Raw genomic sequence first — 7313 nt, forward strand, 5'->3', positions numbered from 1 at the left:
TCAAAGTCTGTCCTATTGGCTGTCCGCTTTGTCAAAAATCCTCGCCTGAGAAACCAATCCCCGCGTCTGATTAGACCGGAAAGGGCGGGCAAGAGAGGAACCGCGGCGTTCTTTTTTTGGTGGGGTAGGAAAGGCTATTCAGGGATGCGCCCTTATTGGTTCATGCACCGGAAGACTCCGAGAGAAAGGCAAGTCCGCTGGATCCTAGGGATGCAGGCGGAGTAATTTTTACTCCAGCTGCGAGGGGCGAGTTGTCAGTCTGGCGGAGGAGTCGGTCAAGTGTTGTGTTCGCGCTCCGCTCAATTCGTTCAATTCAAACTCTCAACGCTGGAGTGTGGCTAGCCTCACTTTCTTCGTAAGCACTTCAAATGTGCTTTTCCTCAGGAAACTGAAGAAAATAAGAAAACATTTGATCAATATTTATCTTAAGATAAATAATATTTATAGTATTATTAATATTAATTAATATTAATAATATTTATCTTAAAATAAATAAGATAAATATTTCTTAAGATATATGTTGATCAAATATTATCAATATTTGACACATTGACATAAATAAATAGAAGATCCTTTTTAACAACCTTTATTGTGCTCTAAAAAGGAATGACGCTACACATTTTAATCGCAATGAGAATTTAGTAGACATCCGTGATATAGAATTTGAGGTGAAATTTTTGGCTTGTCATATTTATGCAAATGACATGAGTCCCTGCAGTGCTGTATTTAATGGGTATTTGTGAATAATGGAAAGCCTCTTTCCAGTTAGGACATTAGAAGTGAATACAGTGTGAATATCATCAACATACAGTATTTGTTTAACACAACTTAAAAATGACTTTTTATTGTTTTTACTTTATATTAATTCACTTTGGTTCAAATGCTTTCTATGATGAATGAAATCCCTATCCTTATTTTATCTTCATGGTTTTTAAATTTGTTTTCACCTGAAATAGCTCACCACAATTTTTTTTCTAATGTGAAACACAGAATTTCACATTAGAAAAATGTGAATTTTGAATTTCAGCCCAAACAGTATAGTATTCAAACTACAGGTAGTCCTCGACTTACAACAGTTTACTTAGCGACCGTTCGAAGTTACAATGGCACTGAAGAAAAGTGATTTATGACCAATTTTCAGACATGACCTTTGCAGCATCCCCATGGTCATGTAAAATGGGGCAAAACTCATGTAACAAATTTCTCACTTAGCAACATAATTTTGGACTCAATTGGGGTGGTAAATAGAGGATTACATGTATAAAGATATGCAAGACCTAATAGTATGTCTATACCTTGTATAAATAAATCTAGAAAAACATTGACATTTTTGCCATTGCTATCAATTCTCAAACTTGAAACAATGTAATTTTATAAAATAGTGAAAAACCAAAATTTTATTTTATTTTAAAAATCCATCTTGTAGAAAGCAAATAGATTGTGTCTCATTTCCTAGGAGGCTTTCAGCAATTTAATCCATTCTGATTGGAATAAATTACTGTACAGTACTTGTAATTTTCACATCACTCCATTTTTTTTCTCTTCTGTGTTTTTTTATTTCTTTACTTGTTTATTGTATGATTTGCTCATCCTCAAGTTAGATTAAAAGTCAAATTATACATCATAACCTTATCTAGAAACTTAAAGCACTTGTGAAATATATAAAGCTAATTAATATTTCTTCAGATTAATTCCCACTAATTTAACGGGATTTACTAGTATCAATGCATATTCACTCCACTAAGTTACTTGTAACTTCCATCTATTCAGTTTATAAAAGTACAACTCAAGCCAGATGGTGCAGGTACGTTCAAAGCATTGGGGAGCTGCAGAAGGGCAGAATATGCTTCAGAATGTGCAGCTTCTGGATCTAACAGTGAGTGATGTGAGTGACATCAAGTTGGCTATGCCCACCCGGTGACCACCACCGCACTAAACCACGCCCATAGAGCCGGTAGGGAAAATTTTCACATTTCACCCCCGGTCCAGGGGCTGCCTCTGGAAGCTCCATTTCAGCCTGCAATGGGCCGAATGGAGTGGTGGGGTGGTGGTGGATCCAGCCACTGGAAGCTCCATTTCAGCCTGCAACGGGCCAAGGGAGGCCTGTAGAGGCTTACCCAGAATTGCAGAGGGACACATGAGGCTGAAATACCTCATGTGCACTTAACGAGCCTCTCATTTGATTAGCAAATGTTTGGGCAAAAGAAGGCACTGATCTCATTCAAGATACCAGATTCATTCCCATGATCCTCGAGTTGCAATTGGAATGGGCAGGTTCCATTATATTCGTAACTCATGGACTACCTATACTGTATTCTCTTTTTTTTTAAAAGGTCTCAACACTGTTCTAGAATAACAAACTCGGTCTTCCCCTACTACTCACATATATCCTTCTTTCATATATTTGTAGCTTTTAAAATTTTTATTGTATTCTAATTTTCCCTGTGTGAACAATTTCCTTTCTTCATGCAATGCATTCTCCCTTATTAACAGGGTCAGGAACTCTGTAAGTGATGCAGTTGTAAGGCATGATGTCATATGATCATGTCAAGTTATGATAGCAGTTCTGGCAATTCTAGGTGCCATCAGTAGGTGAATCCAGCCCTGCTCCACATTGGTTACTTACTGCCCCTCCCTGCCAACTTTGCTTGTCAGAAGCTGGCAGCAAAGCTTGCAAATGGTGTTAACATGATCACAGGACATTGCAATATCAGAACTGCAAGCTGGTTGCCAAGTGCCCAGATTACAATCACGTGACCATGGGGATGCTGACAGCTGCACTTTAAACAAATTCTCACAGCCAACCCACACTCAGTAAAAGACCTTGGAATACTAATATCAAAAGACCTAAGTGCTAAAGCCCACTGCAACAATATTGCCAAAAAGGCTTCCAGAGTCATTAACCTGATCCTACGTAGCTTCTGCTCTGGCAATCTCACACTACTGACTAGAGCCTACAAAACCTATGCCAGACCCATTCTTGAATACAGCTCATCTGTCTGGAACCCACACCACATCTCAGACATTAACACTCTCGAAAATGTCCAAAGATATTTCACCAGAAGAGCCCTTCACTCCTCCACTCGAAATAGAATACCCTACGAAAATAGACTATCTATCCTGGGTCTTGAAAGCTTAGAACTGCAGCGCCTAAAACACGATCTAAGTATTGCCCACAAGATCATATGCTGCAACGTCCTTCCGGTCAACGATTACTTCAGCTTCAACCGCAACAACACAAGAGCACACAACAGATTCAAACTTAATATTAACAGCTCCAAACTTGACTGTAAAAAATATGACTTTAACAATCGAGTTGTCGAAGCATGGAACTCATTACCGGCCTCAATAGTGTCAACTCCCAACCCCCAACATTTCTCCCTTAGACTCTCCACGATTGACCTCTCCAGGTTCCTAAGAGGCCAGTAAGGGGCGTATATAAGTGCACTGATTGCCTATTGTCCCCTGTCCAATTGCCTTTCCTTATATCATATATCATATATATTCTCTCTCTCTCTCTCTGTCTCTATATATATATATATATATATATATATACAGTGGTCCCTCGATCATCGCGAGGGTTCCGTTCCAGGACCCCTCGCGATGATCGATTTGTCGCGAAGTAGCGGTGCGGAAGTAAAAACACCATCTGCGCATGCGCAGATGGTATTTTTATTTCCACCGCAGCAGCGAGGAGCCGAAGATTGGGTTTCCCCGCCGCCTCGCTGCTGCTGCTTGTCCGCGCGCGTGCCGCCCCCCCCCCCCGCGCTGTTGCTGGGGCCGCTTCTCAGCTGAGAAGCAGCCCTGGGGTTTCCCCGCGCGCGTGCGCGCCGCCCGCCCCCCCCGCGCTGTTGCTGGGGCCGCTTCTCAGCTGAGAAGCGGCCCTGGGGTTTCCCCGCGCGCGCGCGCGCCGCCCGCCCCCCCACGCTGTTGCTGGGGCCGCTTCTCAGCTGAGAAGCAGCCCTGGGGTTTCCCCGCGCGCGCGCTCGCCGCCCACCCCCCCGCGCTGTTGCTGGGGCCGCTTCTCAGCTGAGAAGCAGCCCTGGGGTTTCCCCGCGCGCGCGCGCGCGCCGCCCGCCCCCCCCCGCGCTGTTGCTGGGGCCGCTTCTCAGCTGAGAAGCAGCCCTGGGGTTTCCCCCCGCGCGCGCGCGCGCCGCCCGCCCCCCCCGCGCTGTTGCTGGGGCCGCTTCTCAGCTGAGAAGCAGCCCTGGGGTTTCCCCGCGCGCGAGCGCGCGCCGCCCGCCCCCCCCGCGCTGTTGCTGGGGCCGCTTCTCAGCTGAGAAGCAGCCCTGGGGTTTCCCCCCGCGCGCGCGTGCCGCCCGCCCCCCGCGCTGTTGCTGGGGCCGCTTCTCAGCTGAGAAGCGGCCCTGGGGTTTCCCCGCGCGTGTGCCGCCCACCCGCCCACGCCGTTGCTCGCGCCTTACCGGGGCAAGAGGGGGAAGACCCAGGGAAGCCTCTGCCCGGCGGGGAAACTCCACCATCTACGCATGCGTGGAAGGGCACGCATGCGCAGATGGTGGAGTTTACTTCCGGGTTGAAAACTCGCGATATAGCGTTTAGCGAAGATCGAGATCGCGAAACTCGAGGGACCACTGTATATATATCATATATCATATATATTCTCTCCCTATCTCTTATATCATATATATTCTCTCCCTCCCATCTACTTCTCTTCTTTTTTACTTTCTATCTTTATATATATTACTTAATGTCTATTCTCTTCCATATGTATTGTATATTGGACAAAGAATAAAAATAAATAAATAATGCCCTTCAAGCAGCTGTTGAACCACAGGACATTAAGCAAGGACTACCTGTACTACCTTATTATTCTATTTTGTGTTTAGTCCATGTTTATCTATCTTTCTTCTTTGAACATATATTTTTTATTATTTCACATGCAGTATATTTTAAATACTTTATTCCAACTGCATTCTATTTTTCTTTTGACATATTCAATTTTCACTTCCGTATAACAAACTACTGTATTTTTGGAATATAAGATACACCCTAGTTTTGGGGGAGTAAAACAAGGAAAAAAGGCCTCTGCCTTCCAGCAGTTTGCCAAACAGTAAACAGCACAGGTGATATAGGCACAGGTACCTATACCTACAAACGCCTCTACTTACAAACTTTTCTAGATAAGAAGCTAGTGTTCAAGATTTTTTTGCCTCTTCTCGTGAACCATTTTCCACTTACAAACCCAAGCCTCTGAAACTGTAACCAGAAAAGACAGGGAGAAAAGGCAGGCTTCCTGAGGCCTCTCTAGGAATCTCCTGAGAGGAAATAAGGCTGGAAAAGGCAGGGAGAAACATCTGTGAGGCCTCTCTAGGAATCTCCTGGGAGGAAACAGGACCTCTACCCTCCCTGTGGTTTCCCCAATCACACACATTATTTGCTTTTACATTGATTCCTATGGGAAAATTGCTTCTTCTTGCAAACTTTTCTACTTAAGAACCTGGTCATGGAATGAATTAAGTTCGTAAGTAGAGGTATCACTTTACACTGTTTGCTGTATATTTTTGTGCCTGACCTCTCCCTCCCAATTTGCCTCCTTGCAGCTTTAGTTTCACTTTCATTTTAGCATGTGGCCAGCAGATCTGCCTCACTCAGCTGAGGGTGATGAAGCTAATAATAAACTGCTTTGATTAACAGGCTCTGTGTTTGCTGCAAGAAGGTAAATTGCTGGGAGGCAGAGGCCAAAGAGGGACTTGGTGGGTGGGGTTACATTCGATGTATAAGACACACTCAAGTTTTCACCCTCTTTTTGGAGGTAAAAGGTGCATCTTATACTCCGAAAAATACGGTATACATATATAGAAGCAGTCTTATGCGTGGCCATTTTTGTTCGTTTCAATATTCATTTTTTTTACCACTGGCTAAATACTACCTGCCATTCTTCTACCCACTCTTACAGGTTTTAAAATTTCTTAATCCATCTTCCTATCATGAGTACACATTCATCCACAGTACTTGCTCTATTTTTGTCATATATAATTTGCAATTGTTCACTTCACTTTCCTTGTCAGATCAAAACTTTGTTAATTTTGATACATTAATTTTCATATTGATTCCTCTTTGTTCTGACAACACTAATAGAATTTTTCCTGTCATTGGTACTTTGCACTTTTTGATCAGTAAATGAGGATTCATCCATTGACATCCACAGAATCCATCAATTTTCATTAGAAAGTAAGTGTCACGTGATAAGCCAAATTATTGGGTAGAAATTATTATTAAAGGGGACAGAACATTCTAATGCCTAGATACAGGTGACCCTCAACTTAAAACCAGAGTTGGAACTAGAATTTTGGTTGTTAAGCAGTGAGGTCATTACACGACTAGGCCTGATTTTACAACCGTTTTTACTGTGGTTGTTAAGTGGCTCATGTGACTTAAGTGACTCGGTTCATTAAGCTAACCATATGGTTAAGCAATTCATTTCCACAACTTATTTTGTTTTTCTGAAATTGGCTGGGAAGATTGCATTCTGCAATCACATAACTGCATTTGTAAGCATTATAAATGTGAGCCTGTCGCCAAGTGTCCAAATGGTGATCAAGTGACTCTGGTAATGGTACAACAGTTGTAACTTCAAAAATAGGTCATAAATCACTTTTTCAGAGGCTGTCACAACTTTGAATCATCATTATAGGAACTATTGTAAGTTGAGGACTATTAGTAGCTCAATATCTCCCGAATTAATTATAATTAAGTTGTATTTTCCCTTCCTCCTCTTTCAATCCAAGTTGGGGTTTTTTAATTAAAGATTCATAATAATAAATATCTCAAATTTAGTAGGTTGTACCGGTTAATGCCCCTGTCATTTCTGTCTAAATTTGTCAAATAAATAAATTGGAAGATTCATTTCCAAATCCCATGCAGTTATTTGACAAATTTAGACTATTGCATTCATACCCTATTTTTCCTCCAAGAAAATTGTAGCATAGAATCTTACTCAAACAATGTACTCTAGAATTTTTTAAATTGTGACAAAGGTTTCAAAAAATTCCAGGGGGACTATTGTATCTTTTGCTAATAACAGTGGACTAACTTATTTTGTCCACTTTCTTGAATCTTTCTTTCCTTCCTACTTACGATCAGGATTTAGTTACTCTGTCATTTGCTTGTTTTTGGCTTAGCCATTGTGGTTTATAAATAGTATTACATGGTTTAATGTATCTGAACTCATCCAACTGTGGCTTATTGGACATGCTGTCATTTAGCATATGGTGTAAGGCATCCACCAGGGTCAAGATTGCGATTAGTGCTACGTTTGCTGCTTTGTGAAAAATTCTGAATGGATATGAATA

Source organism: Erythrolamprus reginae, chromosome 1 (genome assembly GCF_031021105.1).
Source record: "Erythrolamprus reginae isolate rEryReg1 chromosome 1, rEryReg1.hap1, whole genome shotgun sequence".
In the NCBI taxonomy this organism is placed as follows: domain Eukaryota; kingdom Metazoa; phylum Chordata; class Lepidosauria; order Squamata; family Dipsadidae; genus Erythrolamprus; species Erythrolamprus reginae.